This window comes from Leucopleurus acutus (genome assembly GCF_964270905.1).
Source record: "Leucopleurus acutus genome assembly, chromosome: 9".
Taxonomy (NCBI): domain Eukaryota; kingdom Metazoa; phylum Chordata; class Mammalia; order Artiodactyla; family Delphinidae; genus Leucopleurus; species Leucopleurus acutus.
This window is the reverse complement of record NC_139144.1, coordinates 44,733,786-44,759,975: the sequence shown is the minus strand read 5'-3', so window position 1 is coordinate 44,759,975 and position 26,190 is coordinate 44,733,786.

Below are 26,190 nucleotides of genomic sequence, written 5' to 3'. Positions count from 1 at the left end.
AGGCCTGGAAGATTTGGGTTACAAATAAATAACGGTAGACCAGGAGTATGTATGGTTGGGTGGTGTGGTTCAGGACCCTTAGCTGTACCTGAAAGCCTCCCTTGTCTGTGTTTATGGCACCGTCATGATGGTGTCCAACTTGTGGTCATATCCTCCTAAAATGTGTATTACTATTATGGATTACACTGTGAAGGTTAGAAGCACTTCAAACGTGAGACATAATCATGATAAGAGTCAGTCCTATTGCTCTGTCCACCCTTTGTTGGCTAGCTTATCTCATGCAAGTGTTGATCACTGCAAGGGAAAGAGGCCGTATATTCAACTCCTTCTGTCAAAGTGAAGAGATTTATCTGAGTACCAGTAATGAAAGCAGGCAGGGAGAGGGGAAATATGGCCAGGAATCAGCTACACTTGATGAGACAGTGATGTCTGGAGGAGTCAGTGACAAAAAGGTGAAAAATCAGAGACGGGTCACTGAGCACAGCCAGCAGCACCTCCAGGTGATGTATGATGCTACAGGTCACAGAGTGCTGCCTTCCTAACTGGGCTATGTAGGGCACTCATGAACAAGCAGATTTATTGTACTGTCACTGGTGCATCATTGAGCAGAGAAGATGTAGGGAACTGTGGGTAATAGGTTTTTGCTTTCTCTCCGATGGAAGCCTCCTTTATCTCAGCAGGCAGAGGCAGAGCAAATTGGAATTTATACATACATTAAGTTCCTATCCTTCCATGTTTTGTTATAGTATGTTTGACTTCTGTTGTTACAAAAATAATGGGATAAAAATAACACAAACTACATCATATGTAATGACTAACTTTTACCGTTTGTCTTTTCTGCTATTCCTATATTTCTATGCAGAATCTACCAATATTTATAACATTTTAAATAACTGTGAGGGAATAATCAGATATACCTGGGGTTTCCTTTTTTGAGGATTAAAAGAGGGAGAGAGCCAATTGTGACAACGTGGATGGACTTGAGGGCATTATGCTAAGTGACCTAAATTAGACAGAGAAAGACAATACTGCATGATGTCACTGATATGTAGAATCTAAAAATGAATAAACATATCAAAAAACTCCCAAACTGCTAGGTGGTTGCCAGAGGCGGGTGTGGGTGAAATTGGTGAAGGTGGTCAAAAGATACCAACTTCCAGTTACAAAATAAGTAAGTCCTGGGCATGTAATATACAGCATGATGACTATAGTCAACAATACGGTACTGTATATTTGAAAGTTGCTAAGAGAGGGGATCTTAAAAGTTCTCATCACAAGAACAATATGGAGGTTCCTTAAAAAACTAAAAATAGAACTACCACTTGACCCAGCAATCCCACTACTGGACATATACCCAGAGAAAATCATAATTCAAAGAGTCATGTACCACAATGTTCATTGCAGTTCTATTTACAACAGCCAGGACGTGGAAGCAACCTAAGTATCCATCGACAGATGAATGGATAAAGAAGATGTGGCACATATATACAATGGGATGTTACTCAGCCATAAAAAGAAACAAAATTGAGTTATTTGTAGTAAGGTGGATGGACCTAGAGCCTGTCATACAGAGTGAAGTAAGTCAGAAAGAGAAAAATAAATACCGTATGCTAACACATATATATGGAATCTAAAAAAAAAAAAAAATGGTTCTGATGAACCTAGGGGCAGGACAGGAATAAAGACGCAGAGGTAGAGAATGGACTTGGGGACACAGGGAGGGGAAAGCATAAGCTGGGACGAAGTGAAAGAGTGGCATGGACATACATACACTATCAAATGTGAAATAGATAGCTAGTGGGAAGCAGCTGCACTGCACAGGGAGATCACTCGGTGCTTTGTGACCTAGACGGGTGGGATAGGGAGGGTGGGAGGGAGGCACAGAGGGAGGGGATATGGGGATATATGTATACATACAGCTGATTCACTTTGTTATACAGCAGAAACTAACATTACATTGTTAAGCAATTATACTCCAATAAAGATGTTAAAAAAAAAGTTCTCATCACAAGAAGAAAAAATGTGTAATTCTGTGTGATGATGGATGTTAACTAGACTTATTGTGGTGATCATTTTGCAATATATATAAATATCAAATCATTATATTGTACACCTGAAGTGAATATGCTATATGTCAATTATACCCCAATTTAAAAAAAAAGGAGGGAAGGAGCTTAACGAAGTGGAGGGGGTGTGTTCACGGACACTGTTGGTGGCAAAGTCACTTGGTGCACTGCTTTGGGGGAGCAGTTTACATTTAAAACATGATTTTCCTTTAATCCAGCAATTTCACTACTAGAAAGTTTTCCCTACAGATATACTCATACAAGTGTGCAAAGACAGATGCAGAGATGATCAGAGAGGCACACTTCAGAAGTAAAAAAAAAAAAAAAATGGAAACAACCTATATGTTGGTCAGTAGGGGATTTGAGTAAATGAATTACAATGCAACCTCATGATGAAATTACTCAACATTAAAATGAGTACTGTGAAAAGCCAGCTGTAGAATAGTTTGTGGAGTATGACTCCATTTGAAAAGTGTGTGTATATGCCTAGAACATATTTGGAAAGGAATGAACACTGAACAATCATTCTGGAAAATGTGACAGATAGGCATTTGCAGAAGTGGAAGTTAGATACTGTTGTACAAAAAATACTATATAACCAGCATCTTTTACTTATGTAAATTTTAAATGCACTCGAAAGTAAAAAACAAAAGGGAATATAATTTCAGGATTTTTTTTAACACAACCTGCCTCAAGATAGATGGGAGCCCCAAATGACAAATCCAGGTACGTCCCTATAGTGTGATCTTATTTTACATATCCCTCCTCAATAGGGTTTCTCCTCCCTCTTTTTAATTTCAGTATAATTTTTAGCAACTGCAAAATATGTCAAGGAAAAGGGAAGAATAAATTGAGTAGAAGTGGTTGTGTGGAATTATGAGAAAACACCTACAAATGGTAGGAAAAAATCCTTGTGGACAGCCATCAGCCAAGAGGAAGGCACTGTCTACTCAAGGTTATTTCAACATTAAGTTCTCAAGAAGCTGAGACTGGAGTTCTTCCTAATTCTTTTCCTGTGTAAATCTTGCAGGTGAGGGGAGCCAGCATGTTTCAGACGGAGAGCGCCCCCAGTTCTCCGCAGGAATTTGAGCTGAGAGACCACCACATCCTGAGGTGTCACCTGCCATTTGGTATTACCTGTAAAGTAAACCTGTGCACAAAGCCTATACCTCACTAGCTAAACTGAACTTTGACAAAATGACCATTTTATTAAATTGACCACAATTCTACTCCATAGGCATCAGTGAGCACTTTCTGTGTCTCAGGCCCTGCTAGACGCTGGGGATATAAAGATGAAAGTGCATGTTCTTACGGAGTTTACAATCTAGTTGGAGAAGTAAATATATGACACAGAAATTACAATTTAGCATGTTAGCTGCAATGAAGTGAGTAGGTTTAAGGTATAGTCACCAGGAAACACACACACACTGATATTTATAACTGAGAAATACATGCCCACTTTAGCTTCTTAATTCAGCTGAAGGAATCTACCACACAGACATCATCCTAAGCTCTTCTCAGGACAAACTCAACAGTGTTGTAAAATCACAAACTAATTGTGGGGACAATGGTTTGGGGAAAAAATAAACCATGATATAATTTTGTGACTGCCCATTTATGAAATGCATCCTATATTCATTCTTGAGAGGTTTCCTACTTCTCCAATTAACATTGCAATAAAAATCAGGGTCCTCTTTAGTTTTCCAAATCTGTTCATTGAGAAAAAGAATTTTTCCTTCTAAATATGGTACAAGAAATAAACAATTAGATTTGGATTATTCACAAAAACTTATTAGGAAATTCTAAAGCAAAACGTAGCAGCTAGCAAAGAGTAAACAAGAGCGCTCTTGACATCCTCAACAAACAGTAAATTTTTCCTTTCCATCCTAAGATCTTCCACACTTGTCAATTCCATTTGCTTTTAATTATGCCACGAGTGAGTCATATGGAAAAACAATAGATCTGTGTATGCTAATTATGTTTTGAAAGACAAATAGATCCAGCAGATTTAACTGAACAGAATAAATCTGTGTGCATTCTTTAGTTTTGTTTGGCTGTCTGTTTTAACAAACACTACCCAGATTTACTTTAGCAGTAGTGTAAAAAGAGAGCAAAAGAAACTCGATAGGTAAATCTAGGATTATGTTCAACTAAAATAATGGAATTAAAAATAAAGAGCCCAAAAGTTGTAAAATATAGTTTTGTTCTCTAATTTGATATTAGGGGCCCTTTAGAATTTGAACTCTTTCTGGCTTTCCAGAAGGCTTTGGAGTTTGCCTCCCGCCATCTGTTGGATGGTATTAAGGTTTGCACGTGCACTAGGAAGAGATCTGGAAAGACATCCAGATTCTCATGTAATGTCTCTCATGCTATTGACCAAGGCAGAGTACCCTCTTCTGGCCTACAGCAGTTTTCTGTGAATATGTTTTATCTTCCATCTTCACTGCCAGAAAGATGGACAGATTAGGTAAACTCCATTTATATTTTCAAATCTGATGTGTATAAAATATGGCCTTTGCCAACAGATGAGATTGAGGGACAGTGAATGGAAGCAGAGACCTGATCCTCCCCATCACATGCTTGTTTGAAGGGTTATGTCCTCAAGCAAGGGGCAAAGAAAAAAAAAAAGTCTGATAAGCTGATATACTAAAGTCTTATTTTATTTTATTTTTCTGTATTCTATCAAATATCTTATAAATCAGGATGTTTACATTAGGTTTATTCTGACAAATGAACTCTATGTGATATAACAATAGGGTATAGAAAAAAGGAATTGATAAAATAATATTTAAAATATTAGGTTTACGGAAAGATCATCATTTGAAATTGTGATTGATAATTTATTATTCTAGGATAACTAGGCTGACTTTGAAATCAAATCACTGTCTAAACACCTTATGAAATTCTATCACAAAGTGGTATAAATTCAAAGATTATTTCATCATTACAGACAGACAAAAACAAATAAGCAAAGCTGCAGAAAAAATGCCCAAAGGACATTTTCTCATTGCATGAACATTGTGAGGTCTTACTGGTCATGGGTTAACTATTTGGTGTATTTTAGATTTTGAAATTGCTGGAGCATTCCCATGGGAAACAATATAGCCATTATTTTCGTGGTAAAGATTTTTCCATCATCTCTATCTTTACCCTTTTGCCGTTATGCATGCATTATGCTGATTGTGGCAGTGTTACCTGTATTTCTAACTGTACTTTAAGCCTAAAAACTTGTAATACTTCCCATTTAGCCAACCAGCCCTACTTTAACAAGTTAGGAAGAGAAATACATTTGAAACACCGAGTCGTTGTTGTACAAATTGTGGGGTTTCATGGAAAACACCAAGCCAAATAGAAAGCCAGCATTTTATTCTTTTATGTATAGAATAAAAGTTCCGTGGGATTGCAGCATAGGGGAGTGCAAAGGTTTAGAGATGAGGGACATAACAGAACTGACAGCTTGCTGTAGTCTTGTTATGCAAGATCAGTTGCTCAAAAACAGATCTGATAAATCTCACATTTATTTCTTGTCTGTCACTGAGGTTGGCCACTCTAACAGATGCAGATGACAAGAGGAAGGGAACTGTAACAAAATAGAGCCTTGCATCTCAGGGAAACCTCTGTCACTGCCCTTTTCATTTAAGCTCAGCAGTGTGTCCCATTAGAGAAATCTTCCAAACACCTCTTTATCTCTGAGCTGAGTTGATCCAGAAAAGACCGAGTTCCATGAGACTTGGGGAAAATAGAATGTGCGTGAATAACTATGGGTGCAAACTCTTGAATGAGGCCACTTCTAAAAGACATTTGTTTTTACAAGAGCCCCTAAATTATTTAAGAGAGTAATAACAATGGAAGTATAGGAAATAAATTCCATCATCATTATGAAAACAGCTGCCATTGGCAACTTTTAATATATAGTCATGGTACCTGAGAAAGTTCTTTATTTGTGCCAACAAATGATGGGAATGAAAATCTGTCCCTTCCTTCACCAGATATGTACAGTAGGTCCTCATTATTTATATATTTTGTATTTGTGAATGTTGGGGAACATGGAAATCTATATTTTTAACAAGCTTCCCAGGTGATCTCCAAAAGCAGAAGATTACCCACTGGCAAGCTGTGGTCAAATGGGAGCATGGGCATAGACTCCTTACTTTCCCTATCCCTTGCTTCAGAGGTAAACACTTTTAATGTCTGGGGTTTGCTCAATCTGTCAACCTCAGAGGCAGAAAATAGGCAAAACACTGGGAGGTGCTCTCTTGGGAGTCATTATAGATACTGTGGAGCTCATCTTTGGGAAGTCCTAGAAGAGTAGGTATGAAGCTGCATTTAGTCCCCAACTACTCCAGTCTGCTCTATCTGACCGTGGATCATGGTCTTTATATCTCCAACGCTCTGCTTCTTGAAGACAAATGGGGAATGATCCTAACACAGTAGTTCACCCATCACCCCTTACATGACTCTCCAAAATTTTCCCTCTAGCCTTCATCTCTAGCCTCCTCTTTCATCACTTTCTGCTCACTTACTTTGCTCCATATGCATGGGTCTGCTAATTTGCCCTTGAACAAGGGAACCTATTCCTGTCACAGTGTCTTTGCACTTGCACTTCCCTGGATCTTCACATGTTGGTGAGAGATCTCCTTTGATTTAGCTCTTCACTCATGTGTTACTACATAAGAGGTCTTCTCTGGATGCTCAATCACTCTCCTATAATCCTGTTTTATCCTTTAAAAAAAAAATCCCTCTCATTGATACTTGACATTATATTATATGGTTATTTTTTAAATTGTCTTCACCCCAATACTCCTCCTCAGAATGTAGACCTCATGAGGATGGAGACTTTGTCTTGTTCATCTCTGTATTTTTTGCCTACTATGAAAACGCTTGGCACATGTGAGTTCTCAATAAAATGTCAGACTGACTGAACAAATATTTGTCCATAAAGGGGTCTTTAGAAATCCTCTGGCCCCACTATCATTGCCATTCACCTAGTAAAGGGAATCCAAAATTTGATTGAACAATAGTTACTTTATGTTGCATTAATATATGCTTATATTTAGAATATGTTAAAATTAATATCAAGATATTAACAAAGACAATGCAAAGCACTTATGTGAATGCTTCCTGGGAAAATATTTTTCCTGTTACAGAAGGGTCTAGAAGAGTGCATATTAACTCGACATGTATATCTGGGGGTTGGGGGTGCTTTGAATGGTCATAGGGTATTTCAGGATGTAGGAACAGCATGAACAAAAGCAAGGCATATTTTTGGAAACTGGGAGTAATTACAGGTGACTAGAGATGAGGGCACATGGAGGGATGTGGACAGAAATGAGGGTAGAAAGATAAAGCTAAGTTGTAAATAGCTTTGTCTATTATGTAAAATACTCCACACTCAATTTTATTTGGAAGAAATGGGAAAAAATTAAAGGCTTTTAAATGAAGAAATAACATAATCATGTCTGTGTTTTAACAACATAATACCAGAGGTGAATGGCATGTGGAGTAGAACAATTCTGTTGTAATTAATGAGGAGAGTTAGGTGGAGTCAGGGGAATATGGAAGAGTGTGGGGTGGTGGCCAGGAGGGAGGGAAAAGAAGAAATTTTCCTGAAGTAGAATCAGTAGGATTTGGGATAGTTTTGGGTGTAAATAGAATAGCCGTGAGCAACCCACTTAATAGTACCATCCTTTCCTTTGGGTGTTGGGTGGGTGTAGAACCCTACTAAACAAAAAAATGCTTCAGAATGATCAAAGAAAGGGAAAACCATAGTCTCTAGTGTTGAGGAATAAACAGTGAGAATACAGGAAACTAATTGTTAATGCATCAGACCATTTAGGATTTATTGCCACAAGATTTGGAATTATTCAGATACCTGGTAGGTTTCTCTGAGAGTTGTATAATAAAATGAATACAGAGCAGAGATTTAAAGTAAGAAGTCAGAAGGTAATTAACTTGAAAACAACAAGACTTGAAACAAATAACCAACAGGAAAAACTGATTTAAAATATGCACTTAGATTAACTAACAATATACCTATTCCACCTTCATTAAGATAATTGTTACAAATACCTCCTTTGAGCCATCCAGAAAGCGGATTATGGTTTTCCTATAACTCACTCAGATGTAACAATAGAATTGAGCAGTCATTCCCAGGCACTTAAAAAAATGAAAAAGGAACAGAGACTTATTTGGTAAGTGGCAAGGGGCCAAGTGGAAATAGTGGAGCAATTACCCACCCTCATCTCTTCCCTGTCCCATGACCAGACAAGCTCTCATCCGGGGCACCTTCTGCTGGAATGCATGAGACTGGTGAAAGATGCAGGGGTTTTGGGTTTTTTTCTGACCCCAAATTTTTTTCTCAACCACACTGAAAAAATGTTGACTCATATTGAAGCAATTTAGAAACATACTCAGGCACAAAATGGAAATAGATTACATTAAGTTTAATATTTGTTACTAGGGTACCTGCTAAAAATAACATCGCAAAGTTTTATACTTCCTTAAAAGGGTTTTAAAAGCTGTCACATGTATTGTATCTACTTATCTTTTTTTTAAACTTTTTATTTTATATTGGAGTATAGTTGATAAAACAACATTGTGTTAGTTTTAGGTGTACAGTAAAGTGATTCAGTCATACATATACATGTATCTATTCTTTTTCACATTCTTTTCCCATTTAGGTTGTTACATAATATTGAGAAGAGTTCCCAAAGGATTAAACACGTAAATATGAGACCAGACACTATAAAACTCCTAGAGGAAAACATAGGCAGAACACTCTCTGACATAAATCGCAGCAGTATCTTTTTTGACCTATCTCCCAGAGTAATGGAAATAAAAACAAAAATAAACAAATGGGACCTAATTAAACTCAAAAGCTTTTGCACAGCAAAAGAAACCATAAACAAAATGAAAAGACAACCCACAGAATGGGAGAAAATATTTGCATATGATGTGACCGACAAGGGATTGGTCTCCAAAATTTACAAACAACACATGTGGCTTAATATCACCAAAATAAACAACCCAATCAAAAACTGGGCAGAAGACCTAAACAGACTTTTCTCCAAAGAAGACATACAGATGGCCAAGAGGCACATGAAAAGATGTTCAGCATCACCAGTTATTAGAGAAATGCAAATCAAAACGACAATGAGATATAACCTCACACCAGTCACAAAGTCTGTCATCAAAAAATCCACAAACAATAAATGCTGGAGAGGGTGTGGAGAGAAAGCAACCCTCCTACACCGTTGGTGGGAATGTAAATTGGTGCAGCCACTATGGAGGACATTGTGGAGGTTCCTCAAAGATGCAGGTTTAATGGCACCTCCTTGACTGAGACTTGGTAATGGCAGGTCCTCTTACCAAGGATCCTATTCATGAGGCAAAGGGAGGGGCACAGAGCAGCAGAGCTGGGCTTCTAGGCACAGGTATATAGCATGTCAACTGTAACAACCTTGGTCTGTGATCTCAAAAGCTCCCCTTCTCAGAGATATGAGTTTATCACTCAATGATTATGCACTCTGAAGAACTACTCAGAAAAGTGAGGGCTCAACTGATTTCTCTTACTTATGGGGACAAAGTTCAGTAAGACTTAGGCACTTTGTACTCATGATTTTTCATGGCTAGGTTGTATTCATCATTTCAAAAGTATCTCAAATTCACCGTAAACTCATCATTTCAAAAGTATCTCAAATTCACCATAAATTTTAAACAAAAACTCAATATCCAGTAATAATATATCCAATATGGTTTTTCTTGCCTTTTGTAATGAAATAACTCTCCATAATTAGGGTAATCTCAAATTTTCTCATCTACCCCAGATAGATTGTCACAAATCTTGGGAAACCTAGTGTTCAACTATTAATTATTGCTTGCATTTTTGGATGGCCAAACACAATATGTGAAGTGACTAGCTGGAATCTTCAACTTCAGTATTCATATACACATTTTCTCAGAAAACTTTGTTGTTCATCTCACCTGACCTTCACAAAGTACATGTGTGCTCAATTAGCTCTTAGGTTCCGTGATTTCCAAGCCAGTCTCATTCATCTTTGACTTCATAAAATATATGCTCAAGATGCCATATAGCAATCAAATAAGTATTCAGGAATTGCTCTTTTTTTTTTGAGAGAACACACTAAGTATGCCCTTTATTCAGCTTAAGGATTTCATATGAAAACTCTAAGAATATAATACAATTCCAACATATGCAAATCCATATGAAGGTCTGCATTATGACTAATATTATTTAGAAGTAAAATTTTAAAGTGAGAAATTTTTTTTTCAAATTCAAGCAGATTTAATTGTGGGTGATAAAGCACACAGACACAAAAAAGGTGACTTAGATTTAAGGCACACAAAAAGGCTAATGTACTCTTAGCAAAAGTAACAGGTAGAATTCTCTCCAGTGCTTTTGGTCAAGTTTCTTTCCATGGTGAGCCCACATTGCTACATTCCAGAAACAAATGGCAAAACAAGCCAGCTAGTTGTCCATTGCACGGAAATACCAGGATTTTATTATATCATAAACAAAATGGTGGTCAAGGAGGAGTTCATAAAAATGCTTTAGTCCTTAAGTGAAAGACAACAGGCAGAGTAGGAATTGCTCTTCTTTATATCTTGGTTTTATAAATAAGTTTTTATGTCTTTTCTAGTCTGGTACATTAGTCAGTCATCTGTAGGTAGCCTCAGAAACTGAAAAATCTTCTACCTACATATACATATATGAGCATATCCATCATTTCTTATTTTCATAAAGATCCACTTCATAATTTAGAGAGTCCTTGTGACTATTATTGCTAGCAGTATTCCAATTGGAATATTCGTTTTGAAATTATATAGGAAGATTATTCTGAAGGCTTGGAGATCATGGGATTAACTGTAGAACTATGGCTTTGAAAAATAAAGAACTGAGGTCAGTAGGATAATGGGATCTACCTGGGGTCTGAGCATACTGCTAAGTCTGAATCATTTTATAAATGATTCAATTGCTAGAAGTCTTGCATTAAATAGAATTTAGAATAAACATTGTGTGCAAAGGATAAAGTGGGATAAAGTCCATATACTACCACAGGAAGCTTATTGTCCAATATGGGCAACAGACTTCAATACATCACACTCTAGTAAAATGCATTACATGGTGATTATCCCCAAATGAGGGATAAACAGGGTGCTATGAAAAGGTAATCATTCTTAACAATGTAATTAGGAAACACTTTATGGAGGAGATGGCATTGGAACAAGGCTTTAAAGACAAGGGAATAAGAACTAAGGCTGGGCTCCCCTGGTGGCGCAGTGGTTGAGAGCCCCCCTGACGACGCAGGGGACCCCGGTCCGGGAGGATCCCACATGCCGCGGAGCGGCTGGGCCCGTGAGCCACGGCCGCTGAGCCTGTGCGTCCGGAGCCTGTGCTCCGCAACGGGAGAGGCCACAACAGTGAGAGGCCCGCGTACCGCAAAAAAAAAAAAAAAAAAAAAAAGAACTAAGGCTGATGGAACAGCTCAACTGTCATATCCGGGTCAGAGATAATGAAGGGCTAAAAGAGGCCACAGGGAATTGAGAAATCGAAAGTGTGTTCCGGGAATGGCCTATAGTTGTATGGGGCTGGTGTGGGGGGGTATCTGTGATTATACTTTCCATCCTACTTGAGAGAAAATCAGAAGCCACTTCTATATGCCAAGGATGGCAAACATAGGACCAAAAGCATGATTTTAGGTAATTCTATTTAACTTTGCATTTTACAGTTGCATATGTCAGTCCAGATTTAAGGCACACAAAAAGGCTAATGCACTTTTAGCCTTTAGCCTTTAGGCTAATGTAGGTCTACTGATGATACTGAATAATTTTCTGGTCCCCAGTGATACTGTGAGAAGGTATAGTTTCACATAATTGCATGCATCCATTATGAACATTCATTTCCTTCAAATTTTTTAATTGAGTGGCTGTTAATTGCTCTCCTCACACCATGGTCCCAGGAATAATCACTGGTGGTTGTTCTCACTCATCAATAATGCTCACTGTGTTGCAGTAAATTCATCCATGAATATTTTCTGAAAAACTTTATTAAGTTTCTCTTATTGTATTGGAAAGAGCAGCCCCAAGAACAGACCTTTTGTCTGAAGTGTAATCATTAATTTTGCCCTTCTTGCTGAATATCTCTTATTCTTGCTTTGTAAATTGCCTGTATTATCCTAGATTTAACCATAGTCTGAGATGACATTTACAGGAGCAACGTCCACATGTAGAGGGCTCCATGCACTTCCAATATACTCTGTGTAAGAAGGATGGTATGGATGGTAATCCCTTACTCATGGAGAGAAATCAGGTTCTGTTTCATAAATAAATTCCACTCCCACATCAGTGAGAGTAGAAGCAGAAAATAAAAGTATTCTTCAACAAGGCCATATAGCCATTATGACACAGTGTCAAGGAACAGAACAAATTCAGGGGACTGCCAGTAGGACACTGCCTCAGGGTAAAGACTGTGCTTGTAAGTCCCTTTGCTAAGACATTTGAAATGATTAGGGTACCCACTAGATCCTTTTACTTGGACAAAAGAGTTCCCACAAAGATTAAGGTCTTGGTTCTGTAGAAGCCAGAAACCTCTGAAGTATCTGTAATTGAGTCTCTAGAGAGAGGCATATCTCAAAAAGAATCTTGGGTGTCACATACTAATATTTTGGTGCAAAAATGTTTGGAACTTACAACATTTTTAAAAGAGCCATCTTGGAAAAATCATTGCCAGCCTGAACTAAAAGACTGAAATCATTTGAGATATAAAAAGGTCTTGCAACTCCCATCTTTCCTCAGGCAGGAATCAGTCTGGGAAAAGTACTCACTTTTCTAATTAGAGTTCTTACTACTTTTATTCCATTCCTGTTCTACCTCTGTATGTTGGATGTGTGCTGGGCAGATAACCTGTCTTTTTATTATGAGGCCACTGGATGAAGAAGAGCTACATTTAGACCTAATGTAGATCATAAGGTCCTGGACTTTGAACCTGATGCTGTGACTAGATGAGACTTTTGAGGTTTTGTACATGAGAAGAATATTAATATAAAAAAGAAAGTTGATAGTAATAGTTTGTGCGATTGCTCAGGAAAAACTCCTATCTCCTTCCCACAGCCTGATTGATGCTAGGCTTGGCCATGTGTTTTGCATTAGCTAGTGGGATGTTGGTAGACATTATATAAGCAAATGCTTGAAATGTGCTTGTGTGGTGGTGCTTCTGTCAGTGCCATAAGAAAAACGTGTCCCGGGGAGGCTGCTCGTCCCAGGAGGAGGGAGATGTGTGGAACACAGCTTGCTCAGCTTCCCTGCACACCTGCAGCTTCAAGATGTCACCTTAGTCAACTCCAGACGTATGAGTATGAGAATGAAAACTTACTGCTGTCATGCCACTGAATCTGGGGGATATTTGTTATACATCAATAGCTAACTGATATAATGCTATATCCTAGGCACTGAGCTCAGCACTTCATCATTTATCTGCCTTGTGAGCTATATTATTAGTTTCATTTGGCAGGAAACTGGAGTTTAGAGAAGTTCAGTAACAGAGTGTAGCCGATAGCCTGTCCTAATTATAAATCTTTTCTTGTTAACCCTATCAATACCTTTCAATGTTTTGGAAAATTCAGGTTTGATCATTCTCTCCCACTTCCCCTGACCCTGCTTGTAAAGAATCCCTGCTTTCGGATGAACATACTCAGTGGGCAGGACAAGAAGGCTTTCTCTCTGCTTACTGCTGTTTTTGACCTAAGCAGAGATGACACTAACCAGGGCTGACCATGGTCCCAATGGTGAAGCTGGCAAAAGTTGATCGGAGGCCTTGTAATCACCCCCACTTTATGTTGCTATTTCTTTTTCCAGTGAAGTGTACTACTACCTTTCAAGTACATTTTTTGAGTCCTTCTCAAAAAAAAAAACAAAGGATTTGAAACATTTACTTGGTGAAAGAAACTCATCAGTACTGTGTGGTCTTGATCCTAGTTACTTGCATTTTAAGCTTCTTATCTCTAAATGAAGATTGTGAGGGCTGGAGAGAACCTCATTAGCCCTGAAATACTGTCGTAAGTCAGTTTAGCTCTGAAGGGCAGGAAGGAAAGAGAAGAATGGTGGACAGTAGGTTAAAAGAAAGAAAGAACAAAATGTAGATTTGAGCTCACTTTAAGTGCTGGACACTTTACATGTGTTCTGCTGTAGCATATAGCCCACCTGGACAGAAACCGCCCTACTGAAGACATGTTATGTGGTGCCCCATACCCCTTTCATCTTCTTTTGTGTTCCTGGACCCAATTCCAGCGTGTGTGCAGAGTGCTTCCCACATAATACCAAGCAGTTCTAGAACACCAACAGGGTGTCTGAGAACTCAAATCTGAGCCTATCTGTGGGTGAAGACCAAATATATATTTATTATAAATCACAATGTTGTAATCTCCTCTGAGAAGTTGAACCCTGGCTGAAATAGCCAGGTAGGGGTCTTTCTCTAGCAACCCTTCTCACCAGTAGAAATGACTTACAATTCTTGGAAAAAAGTCCCTTTAATTTTTTTTTAGCAAACTATGTCTTATATTGAGTGGATTTTACTTTTAAATTTGTAGGTTTTTCTCCACTAATGAAACTGATACTAGTCAAGGAAAAAATTTCCCTAAACCTCACTTGGGACAGAATCTTTTTATGCAATGTAATTCATGACTTCCTTCTGGGAAGATATTAGCATGGCTAATAAAGTACTAAGCAATTTTCTGATAAACTTTATGGGAATTAATGGGGCTAAAATTTGTTCTTGGAAAACTTGTCACCCATTCTTTCTAAAGAAGATCTTTTGTTCTTTTCTTTTTGTATTTGATCTAACAAAGGCTATTTCACATTTTTCTGTTTCTAAAAATGTCAGTACTAAGACTAAATCTTTCAATTAGCCTGCTGATTAAATTGGCCTTCTAACCGCAAAACTATAACCAAACATTTGCCTGTATGTGTAAACAGCAAGATTATAACCAAACACATATCTAAAACTAAATTTCTGATATCAAACAAAATGCTTTAGCATTTGTCTGGGCCCATTCTTCCTCTCATTCTGCTGCTTGAGGCTACCAATCCTCTTTGTGGTTCACCCTGTTCTTTTCACAGGCCAGTATCTTGGTGGGGATGGGAGCTGAATTCAGCCTTGGTGGACCCCACATTACATAATAAGATTTGCAAAATGCCTGGCATGAAACATCTACTCAATGTTGATTTCTTTCCTTATTTACTCTGCTGTTCCTTCCTTCCTTTTTCATTCCCTCTGTTCAGAGAAACTATTACGGTCAACTGGCTTTAGGGCAAGAAGATCCGCCCCCCCCACCTCCCGGCAAACATTAGTCTCTCATCCTCACTTTTTGCTCATAAATTTTCACAATTTCCACTCTAAGTACTGCCTTTATATTTTTAACAAGTCTGTTATTTCAATATACTACGTTAATCACAGAATGATTTACTTTCTCTCTGTGTGGCTGACCTTGCACGTTGATCTTCATTGAACTTCAACGTGCATGTCCCTCTTCTGTGGCTGGGGGTTGAAACAGGTATGGGGATGAAACAGGTGTGATCGTTTTGTTCCAATCCCTTCAACTCAAAGAGCAACTTCATGGCTGAGGTCAAGCTGAGCACAGAGCCCTCCCCGCCGGGCAGACACTTTCTGTCTGGCATCATTAAAGTCTATCCCTGAGAGCAGAAGCCCAAGGTTGTCCTTTTCCCATTTCTTGCCCCCTGTGGTGTGTACAGGCTAAAAATCACAATCCCTGCAGGAGATCTGAAACATGGGGACAAGTATCTTTATTTTGTAGAGGGGAAAGCGAATTCTCAAAGAGACTAGGTCACTTTTCCCAAGGTCATATGGCTAGTGAGTGTAGGAGGGGATTCCCCATGCTGGCTGACCGTGGAGTCCGTGTGCTTTCGGTACACATGTCAGTACCTGCAATGCCAGATGTGTTTCCTAAGACCGTGCTATACATAGTACCGGCTGTAGACCAGCATTACTGGCATCTTCTGGAAACTCGTTAGCAATACGGAATCTCACGTGCCACCCCAATACTGAATCAGAATCTTCATTTTTACTAAGATCCCCAGGTGATTTGTACACATATGAAAGTTTGAGAAGCACAGAGATAGGACATAATACGCAGTTACTAAATAAAGGCATAACGAGTATAAAAGTAATTTTAAAAATATGTAGGAAAAGTCAAGAAGTTCTGAAATCAGTCACCTGGGAGAGTGAAGAGACCAAAAGAATGGATGGAAGGCAACGTGCAAAGAGTAAAAGAGAAGAATTTCTCTGCATTAAATGTCAGACTGAACGGGCCCATTGAGGACTAAGCAGGGAAAAACAACAATATCAACTCATATCTAGATAAATGGAAGATGCATTTAGGATAAACTTAGGAAAAAACTGTTAAAACTTCCAGAGAGAAGAAACAGATTAACCAGGGAAGGAGAAGCAGAGATATTAGTTGCAAGAAGAAACTAGAATAATATAAAAAATCTGAAGGAAAATATATTTAAGCCTAGAATTTCATACCCAGTGAATCTATTATTCAAAGATCGGAGCAAAATAAATACATTTTCCAACACAAAAGTTGATTCACTTAGGATTCTTAGGAGCAGATCACGGAATTGTCTCTATCAAGTTTAAGCAGAAAAGGACTTATTAAACAATGCAGCCAGAGGCAGAAGGACTCACCCACACCACCAGATGGAGCCAGCAAAAGCCCATGACTGTGGCCATTTTCTGCTCAGTGCCCATGATGCTCAGATCTGGACATGAGGAACTCAGCTACAGCCCCCAGAGGAATCTGATGCCGTTAATATTGTGCTTCCCCAAAGACCAGCTCTCTCTGCACATGGCCTTCACTTGCAGGTGCACATTGCCATCTCTGAGCCTCATATGGGTGCAGCTGCTTGGCAGAGCTGAGGTCCCATAGAGATACCTAGCTTCTGGGGGGATTGGAACCATAGTTTTCATAAGAAAGACTCTGAAGAATAGGAAGGCAAGCTAGAAGAGGGGTTGAATCAGAGTTGAGTGAACCAGATTACAGTGACACTCAAAGGCTCAAAAGAGTTTATAATTAGTAAACACACTCTGAAATAATTATTCATATTCCAGAGCAAGAAAAATTTGAATCCAAGATGAAAAAAGAATTGCAAGAAGTATGGTGATAAAAGAAATTAGTGTTTAAAGTATGTTTAAATGTGTAAATAACTTAAAAAATAATTTGGGTCAAAAATTTCAATCTATATCAAAATATAAAATAGGGGTACATGGGTAGCAAGACAGTGGAAAAGAGTTCTTGCTATTATCTTGTTGGGTAGGAATTTTAATACTGATTAATTTGAGACATTTTTAAAATTATGTTTCAGAATGTGTGGCTAATCACAAGGAGAATTAAAAACAGAATGTATAACTTTCAAACAAGTACAAGAAAAACAATACAAAGAAAACTAAATTAACCTCCCAAAAGATAGGTAGATTAAAAAAACTAGATCAATCCAGCAAAAGATTGATAACATTTTTCAAAAGACTAGAAATCTTGGGAATTGGGTGCACAAAATGAGAAGGGAGGAATAAATCTAAACATATAGGTAATCAAAATAAATGCTAGTGTGTTGTGCCTATCTTTCAAAAGACAGATTCCCAGATTTTAAAAACCATGCCAGGAAGTTTCAGAATAAAGGGATATTCAAAGAATTACAAGCAACTGGTCACAAAAAGAAAGTGTAATAATTGAAATAATAGACTAAATAAATTCAAGACGAAAAGTGCTAAAAAGAGAAAAAAGATAGTTAATATTGATGAAAGGAATAATCAACCAAAAAGATCTAAATTCCTATTCTCCACATTGTTAAGTAATTACCTACCTAAGTCGTTACTTAAATTAGGAAGAATTTATAGAAAATTATAGCACTGAGGGCTCAAGTTAAAAAATGGAACTAATGAATAATATTGTAGATATACAATATTTTTTCTATTTAGAGGAATACAGAATCAGTGGCATACATGCAGAGCATGAAGGGAGCAAGAAAAATCCTTAAAGCAAACAGAACAAGTTCATAAGTAGAGACGAACTGTGCAGATTCTCAAACAAAAACGTTCAAACTGCAGCAGCTGATCTGGCCCAAGAAAACCAAGTCTCCCAGAAGAGATCAACATAACTTGAAGAGCATAGGAAAAAAAAGACTTCCTAGCTCCTAATCAGGAGCTAGAGGTTTATATAAAACCCCACTGTATGGCATTTATACTGTACTTTCAGTATTTATCCCTTAACTAATTAATTTATTTATTTTACTTTATAGAAAATGTATTTGGTTCATAATCTAAAATGTAGCTTCATTTTACTCAGTGGATAAAGCTATCACTGAAATTGATAGTATTTTTAATCCATCAGAATATTATCACCACTGATATGATCAAATAAAATATTCTTTCCACAAAGAGGGCTGTAGTGAAGCCAGTCTTGATTTTCTTTGTATTTGAAACCTCTTGTTTCACAAGTGTAGTTACCCACTCTGGTTGGGAGACAGACACTCAAAGGGTGAAGCTGGAATTTACAACCATTTTAGCAGTTTGGTATTTTGGTAGGAAAAATATTTTTCCCAAAGTCACCATGTTATACTCAGAAAATTCAGGAAGTGTTTTGGTGCTTGCTGTTCTCAGAGCATCTTCACCTGTACATCTTTGATAGAAGGAATTGGCTTGGTCAGCAGATCTTCCCTGGGACTTTTTCCCTTCATATTTACTGCTTAAAGTTCTGCCTCTTAGGGAGTCATTGTAATCAAGGGACACAATTTAGTATCTGCTAAAAATCAGAGCATAGTAAAAGTTTGTATTCTCAGTTCCTTCATCTGAGGACATCCATGTTTTCCAAGTCCCTTGTCAACTGTGACAAGTAGTGATTAAGAGGATGGACTTTAAAATAACATACACCAGCACTTAAATCCAGGCTCTGCTACTTAGTAGCTATGTGAACTTAAGCAAGTCATTTTCCTTCTCTGAGCCTCAGTTCTTGGTTTATAAGGTAGGCTTAACAGCAATAACCAATTTGCAGAATCAGATAATGAGACAATGAATGTAATGCATTTGACACAGTGTTGCAATAAATGATAACTATTATCAATACAATGAAATAGCTATAGATGTCCTTGGGAAAAAAGAAGTTAGCTGGGAGATCTCATAAATATCTTTATTGTTGTTTATCTGTTGGTGGTGAACATGGAGCATTAGGGATACAACGCAAGAGAAAAGAGAAAATAAAATAGAGGATTAGGGAGGTAAGCTGCAGCCATTCTCCTGTAAGGACCTTAGTATTGTTTGCATGTCTCATCATAGGTATTTTGACAATATGAAGCTAAAGCATTAATGATAGACCTTCGGGGGCAGCAATTCCCATTGCAAAAACTTTTCCAAATGAGTTAACTCAATCATTTCCTATGAAGCAGGAACTCTTCTATACACTTGGGACATATCAATATATAAATTAAACCTGCTAGGTTAAATGTTTATATATCAGAATGGTCACTGTCGCATAATTTATGTAATGGGTCTGGCCTGAAGTACAGGCAAAAACAGAACTTTTATTTTTCAAATACAGTCTAATTTGATCATTTCTACGCCAGATTGGCAGCAAGTGCAGAAAATCTATGGTGAGAAGGTGGGAGTCCCTCTTTCTTCTGAATTATGCAAGAAACACACAGATTCAGTCAGTCCAAAAGAGCTTACAGAGATTTTTCAGCTGCTATTGTTACTGCTGCTCTGCTGTGGCAATGCTGAAACCAACCCCTTCAGTGCAAAGTATCAAGTCACACAGCTGCCATGACTAGGACACCCGTGCTGGTTCAAATACATGTGCGTACCCAGTGGTTTTTTGGAAAAGGGAGCCCCAGTTTTCTGATCATTATTCACAGAGAACAGTACTCCATGTCTGAGAATTAATACAACTGATCTCTAGGCACTGGGATTACGGGTAGTTTCATTTTTTTCACTTTGCTTATCTGCAATTTCTAATTTTTCTTTAAGGACATGAATTACTTGCATTAATTTTTCAAGTTAAGAAAAGCCTCTTTTTTTTTTTTTTTTTGCGGTACGCGGGCCTCTCACTGTTGTGGCCTCTCCCGTTGTGGAGCACAGGCTCCGGACACGCAGGCTCAGCGGCCATGGCTCACGGGCCCAGCTACTCCGTGGCATGTGGGATCTTCCCGGACTGGGGCACGAACCTGTGACCCCTGCATCGGCATGCAGACTCTCAACCACTGCGCCACTAGGGAAGCCCAAGAAAAGCCTCTTTTAAAGTGAACTTTATCAGTTGTATTCAATGTGAAATTCCTCTTCTAGAGCTGATTGAGAAAAGAAGATTAGGCATGGATATTCATTTAAAAATCATCAGATCAAACTTTTCCTTTACGCACTAGTCTTTTATTCAACAAATCATCTGGCACATGGGTTTTGTGACGAGGAGTCATGGATAGAAAAGAGACATGGCCCTACACTCATGCAGTTTACTGAGTTGTCACTAGATGCTAATGAAGCACGTGGGTCATTTCTGGTTGCTCTGGCAAAGTCAAATGCTGACTTTCTGCTCTGAATGTGGTGGTTCTGCCATTAGAAGCCTCCAAATGGCATACCTACCAGTCAAGCGTTAAAGAATCCTTGAACTTTCAGATCGGTGTTTCTACAGAGGTACAGAGCATGGTGAACAGATGCAGAGATGAGAGGCAGTTCCATCTGGGCTCCCATCCTGGTTCTGTCAGTGACTCCCATGTGACCTTGAACTAATTACTTAGTTCAGTCTTCATGGTTCAGTTTTCTTATCTTGGGGTAGGGACGCATAATAAATACTTATCTTGAAGTGGTGATGTCAACTCCGTGGCACAATGTAGTTTTCCATAAAGAGTGTTAGTACCCACATTACTGACACCTGCATACCCCTGTTCATGTAAGGGCTGGATTGAACCCACCTCCTTCCTCCTCAAATCTTTCTCTGGTAGGTTTTGGGAAAACAGGACAGGAGCTATGTGCACTCCTGAGTTGGCGCATACCAAGCTTGCTTCTCTGCTGTCTCCTAACAATTGCTTTCCTTGCTGTCATCTCCAGAAAGCTTCACACACTGGGCACTCCTTCCCTTACTCCTCAGAGCATCCTTAATGTAAGACTGCTGTGTCCAACAGCTGTTTACTGATGATGTGAGTAACATAAGGGGAACCCAGCAACAGAGCAGAATCTGAATACATGACATTGCTCTTAAAAAAATTCCCAGGTCTCACGGGGATTAGGGATTTCTTGCTGTCATCTTTGTCTGTAGGTTCTTTTGCTGCCATGTTACCAGTCTTTTTGACTAAGACCCTTTTCCTGTCTCCCCAGATGCCTGGGAGGACATCTGATTTCTTTATTATAAAAAACAATTTGGTCTTCATCTAGATTAAGCTTCTGGTCTACTTTTGTATATCCAAAAAGAAACAAATGGCTTCTACTCAACAAAATAAACAATCTTTAAATCAATTCTTCATTTCTTCTAAAATGTGAAAGTTAAGGCAGAAATTCTCCTCTTTTTTAAGAGAATATTTCCCCTTCTGCTAAACTAGTTACTGCTGTTGTCATTTCTGCCACATTGAAGCTAGATTCTGAGAACAGGTGGCTTGAAAACAATTCAGTAGACTGGGTGTATTCCTCCAAAACCATTTCTCTAACTATACTTATGCTTTGAGGTGAAACTGTAAACTCCTTAATTTAATTGAGCTTAAACGGTTGTTTCTCCAGTTATTTCTGTGTTGATTTTTGTCCAATGCCTTGCAGTGTTTTCACAAAAGAACTTCATAAAGTTGATTTGATTGATAATGTCCATAGGCCTCATAGGTACCAGGGCTGAAATAAAGCTAAAAGCAGAGCAGGAGCTCTGTTTCCATGGTGGTAAGAGGAGTGAGGGATTACTTTCAAATGGTATTGCCAAGATCATTTCAACGTCTTAAAAATAGCTGATATGGGCTTCCCTGGTGGCGGAGTGGTTGAGAGTCCGCCTGCTGATGCAGGGGACACGGGTTCGTGCCCCGGTCCAGGAGGATCCCACATGCCACAGAGCAGCTGGGCCCATGAGTCATGGCCGCTGAGCCTGCGCATCCAGAGCCTGTGCTCCGCAACGGGAGAGACCACAACAGTGAGAGGCCCTCGTACCGCAAAAAAAAAAAAAAAAAAAGCTGATAAACGCCATAGAATAAAATATTGAAGTCCTCTGTTGAGTGACACCTGCTTGTCCAGATAGGGTTGGGTGGCTGCCAGTAGGTGAATTAAATGTCAGTTGGGTTTATACCATAGGAGAGAATCTGTTCTAGCAGTACTTAGACTGGAAAAAGGGAATGAATTGGTAAAGAGCTGTTCTACAGCCTGCCGCTCATTCAAGGAGCTGAAGAAAGCCCACTGAACGCCAGATTATTACAGGGTCAGGGGTGTGCCATTCACCTATTACCAGGCACAAGAGTAATCATTTTCCAGCACTAAGGATAAGGCTTTCTGAAGAATGGTGCCCGGATGAAAAAATTCAAGAAACGGATATGTATGTGTTGAAAACTCAGTGGCAGACCTTGAGTAAAATTCACATCCTCTGGGGACTTCTCTGGTGGTCCAGCAGGTAAGACTCCGTGCTCCCAAAGCAGGGGGCCTGGGTTTGATCCCTGGTCGGGGAACTAGATCCCATATACATGTCGCAACTTAAGAGTTTGCACGTTGGAACTAAGATCCGGTGCAGCCAAAATAAATAAAAATAAATAATTAAAAAAAAAATCATAGCCTCTGGGTTTTGGTACTAACTAAGGAGGATACTATAAAATAAGCAATAGATTCCTTAGCCTATTTATTTCAGGTTACCTTTTAAGGCTTGAAGATTCTCATTTCTTTGTTAATTACAATTTCAATTGTAATAATTTTTTAAATGAAAATAACTTTATATTTGGGAAGATATGAATAAAATATGCACATATTCAAATATTCGGGCAATAAAATTATTTTGAAATAGAAGGAAAAAATTAACCATAAACCACCATCGAATACAATTATTCCTACACTATATGATGTATATCTTTCCAGATGATTATACATATATATGAGAGACAGAGTGAGAGAGAAAGAGAGAGAGAGAGGGAGAGAGAAAGGGGAAACGGGGGGAGAAAAAGAGAAATACAAAAATTGTATTTGTTTATGCATTTTTCTATACTTACAAAATGAGATCACACTATACATGATGCTTTGAAACATGTCTTTTTTCATCTAACTATATCACGGCATCTTTCCATGTTAATAAATATACACGTAAATCATTTAATGGCTGCATAGCATTCCATTATATGAATGTACAGTCATGTGTTTATTTAATTCCCTATTCGTGGGTATTTGGATTATTTCTACTTTTTGCCTATTGCAAACAATGAGGTTGTTACGGATTAAATTATATTCCTCCCCTCCTCCAACAAATTCACATACTGAAGCCCTAACCACCAGTGTGACTATATTTGAAGACAGGGGCTTTAAGGATGTAATGAAAGTTAAATGAGGTCATAAGGATGGGTTCCTCATTCAGTAGGACTGGTATCCTTAAGAAGAGGAAGAAGTATCAGGGATCTCTCTCTCTCTCCATGCATGAACAGAGGGAAGGCCACGTGAGGATACAGTGAGAAAGTGGCCGTTTGCAAGTGAAGGAGAAAGGCCTAAGAAGAAATCAAACCTGCCAACACCATGACTTGGATTTCTAGCCTCCAGTACTGTGAGAAAATAAATTTCTGCTGTTTAAGCACTGGATCTGTGAAGTTTTGTTATGGCAGCCCTAGGAAATTAAGACCATAGTCATCCTAATGGATGTGAGGTGGTATCTCATCGTGTTAATGTGCATTTTGCATTTCCCTAATGATTAGTGATATTGATCATCAAATACACAAAATTTTAAGCTTTTGATTTATATTGACAGTCTGTTCTCCAGAAATCTGTTACCAATTAAAGCTGTTAACACTAGTGGCTCATTTGCCCTCTCCAGCACCCATAGGTGATATTTATCATGTAACTTGTGAACAACACTCATCACAGCTGTGGAAAATGTTGCTGTAAGCTCTTTGATTGCAATTAAAAGGTGCTACATTTCTTCAGTGTTATATACATGGCCTGAGCAGGCACTAAAAATATACTTACTGAATTGAAAGTTACATTTTCAAACATATAATTGATCTTTAGAATGACTACATGAGGTTAAACGACTGATCTGATTCTTTTATATCTGCATTCTCTCTGCCTCTCCTAAGACCTCGTACTTCCAATTCCTAAGTGTTTCATGTGGTCTCCCATCTCCCTACAGACTCTTTGATGATATTTAAGTTTACTTATCTAATCCCTAGTTCATGTCACTTTCCTTCTGTTAACATAATCAATAAATAACAGTTATTTTTTATAAGAAAGAAAGAAAAGGAGAGCAGGAAATCATGTTCTCAATTGAGGAAGCTCACATCTCTTGAACAAGGGCCCAAGAATTCACTGACATGTTGCACTACACCCTTTCATCACAGTTAACATTTCTCTTTCTCTCCTATTAACTTTAAAGTGACAATTCTACCAGTAAAATCTACTAATAATATGTTCTTCAGTGAGGAAGTGGATGCTGCTGAGTAGCCTTCCATTCGTGTCCTCCCCCTTCAACCTCAGATTTTTGTGATTTTTTTGGCTCTATCTCTGACTTTCTGATAATACAATTGATAGAAAGAAGAGGAAAACTCTGGTTTAGACCTTATCTGACAAAATGTCCTGGCTTGTGTGGAAACTGCTTGGAGATTTCATTCTCACTGAACTCTGTATCCTACCTTGACTTTTTGTGCTTTTCTAATCAAAACAAAGAAGCAGCATTCAGTTTCTTGCTTTCCTGGGAATATAAAACAAATAAATAAAAGTTCAAATGTTCTACTGGAATGAAAAGGAAGCCATAAAATGGTTCAGCCTGCAGGCATACATAAAAACACAAAAAATAAAACAGCAAGCAAACATAATCTTTCGAGAGGGCATTTAGAGAATCATCATCATCTACCTTCCCACAGGTAGGAAAAGCAATAGATACCTCATATAGGTGGAATCATGCAGCATTTGTCTTTCTGTGACTAACTTATCTCACTTAGCATAATGTCCTCAATGTTCATCTATGTTGTTGCACATTGCAGAATTTCCTTCTTTTAAAAGCACAATAACATTCCAGTGTGTGTGTGTGTATCTCCACCTTTTCTTTTTTAAAAGGCAGAATATTCCATTGTATGTATATATATAAATATATACCACTTTTTCTTTATTCATTTATCTATGAACACCCTATGCTTTCTGAGTCACATTTGTTTAATTCTATTGATTTAATTCATTTTGTTTTTACCACAGAGCAGAATCACAGTATATTGTTCATCCCAAATTTCTCCCTCATTTTAATATGGGAACTTTTCCCCCTGATAGTACTGCTCATATTGTCCTAAAATTTTCTTTCTAAATGTATCTTTCTCAAATTTTTATTTCATACATGGAGCTAACATCTGAACTTTCCATATTCTTCTCACTTTTTTACTTAGTTAAAATTTTCCTGTGAGGTGTCTTCTGAGAAATTAAGAAGAAAAAAAATGGAAAAAATATTTTGGGCAGTGAATGGTGGGGGAATATTAGTAGGGGCCAGAGTCTAAGCTTATTTGATGTAACAGGTCTAACAAGCAAAACACCAAATGTGTTGGGGGTGCTTAGGAGAAGAGGCCAAGAAAACAAGGCTATGAGAAAAATCTGTGAGGGATGGCAAGGTAAACCCAGCTGAATCAGAACAACGAAGCAAAGCTTAGTTTATCAACATTGACAGAAGCTAAAGGAGGGCAGTCTACAGATTAAAAAAAAGAAAAGATGAACATTTCAGGTATTTTATGTTGTCAGTTTCTTAAGGCATTGATTTATTTTCCTTAATAGTCAACTTTTATGAAATATTACTAAAATGAAGAGGTTTGAACTCAAACAAGTTCATTGTGTGACATTTATGGAGTGTTATGCTGCAACTATTTGTAATGAGGTGCATTTAGGCATACTATTTAAAACATAATGTTATTA